This window comes from Haemaphysalis longicornis, unplaced genomic scaffold, assembly GCF_048455015.1.
Source record: "Haemaphysalis longicornis isolate Haplotype H1 unplaced genomic scaffold, Haemaphysalis longicornis Haplotype H1 scaffold_11, whole genome shotgun sequence".
Taxonomy (NCBI): domain Eukaryota; kingdom Metazoa; phylum Arthropoda; class Arachnida; order Ixodida; family Ixodidae; genus Haemaphysalis; species Haemaphysalis longicornis.
The window spans coordinates 19,092,996-19,094,404 of NW_027526214.1; the positions used below are offsets into that span (position 1 = coordinate 19,092,996).

Sequence of the window (1,409 nt, forward strand, 5' to 3'; positions counted from 1 at the left end):
TTTGTGTCCACACGTCAAACAAGCAAGAAAAGGCCTAGCGCCCATCTGCGCATGCCTCCCGGTGACCGCGCTCCCGCCCCCACCCGCACGTTTGTCATGCAAAGCATACCAACTTGGGAAGATGGGCTAATATTGCGGCGAATGCCTGTCAAAATACAAAAAACAAGAAAATTGTGAGTGCTTGTGCGTGCATTCCTCGCAGGGACCGCCAATATTCCCGTGCCCATGTTAAGCAAGCCAAGCACTCCCACAATTAGGACATTAGCGACGATTGCCACAAAAACTCTAGCATTCGCTGTAACCGGGCCCGCACTGCTCCGAACGAGAGGCCCATCACACCGTAGGCCCTTGTAGGTGATGTATAATGATCATCGCTCCAAGAAAATGAGGGACGCTCTCACGTATAGCAACAATGATGAAATAAAGATCATTTCGGCTGCGAAAAACCACCAAGTCGGCTGCAATCGTGAACTGAATCCGTCGGTATGGTCGTGGAAGTTGCGTACAGCTTCACTACCTTCGTGCCTCACGCGTTAGAGGCAGTTTCTTTCATTTTTTGTTTAAATTATGTGCGCTGCGTTCAGCTTCGCTACCTTCGTCTTGCATGTTATTGTGAGCTACCTTCTTTTTTTTATCAAATTAGTACCTCAATTTTTGCCAGACCATTTGTGCTACGGTTCTTTTTATATATATATATATATGTATGTATATAAATATATATATATATATATATATATATATATATAAATTGATTGATTGATTGATTGTAGGTTTTTAACGCGCCCACGCAACGCAGGCGATGAGGCGCGCCGTAGTGGAGGGCTCCGGATTAATTTTGACCACCTGGGGATCTTTAACGCGTGCCGAAATCTCGTACACACGGGCGTTTTTGCTTTTCGTCTCCATCAGAAAAGCGGCCGCCGCGGCCGGGAATCGAACCCGCGACCTTGGCCTTAGCAGCGCAAAGCCTTAGCCACTGAGCCACCGCGGCGGGTATACAAATGTAAATAAATATATATATATATATATATATATATATATATATATATATATATATATATATATATATATATATATATATATATATATATATATATATATATATATATATGACAGAAATAAGAATTGGGAGTCAAGAAGACCTCGGAAAGCAAAAGGGAGGATGTGGCAGCTCAATATAAAGAATTTAGAAAATAAGAAAGTGGAGAAAAAATTCCCGCCAGGTGGGATCCGAGCCCACGACCTGCAGAATACCGGTATGGTGCGATAACCACGACGCTACCGGCGGGGCTACTTTAGCCTCCACTTGGTGGGGTATTTATGTTCAGGTGTTTTTTTTCCTGCGCTTGGGGGTCGTAGCCAGCGCCACTCGGACTACTCGGGGTGAAGGGGACCTTCTTTTTAACCCT

General features: G+C 44.4%; 1 non-coding gene across 1 annotated transcript; it reads right to left on the bottom strand.

The window, feature by feature from the left end:
- Positions 1-918: 918 nt before the first annotated feature.
- Trnas-gcu (transfer RNA serine (anticodon GCU)) lies at positions 919-991 on the bottom strand. The gene has a single exon. It is a non-coding gene; the product is annotated as a tRNA-Ser (tRNA).
- Between the last annotated feature and the right edge of the window lie 418 nt (positions 992-1,409).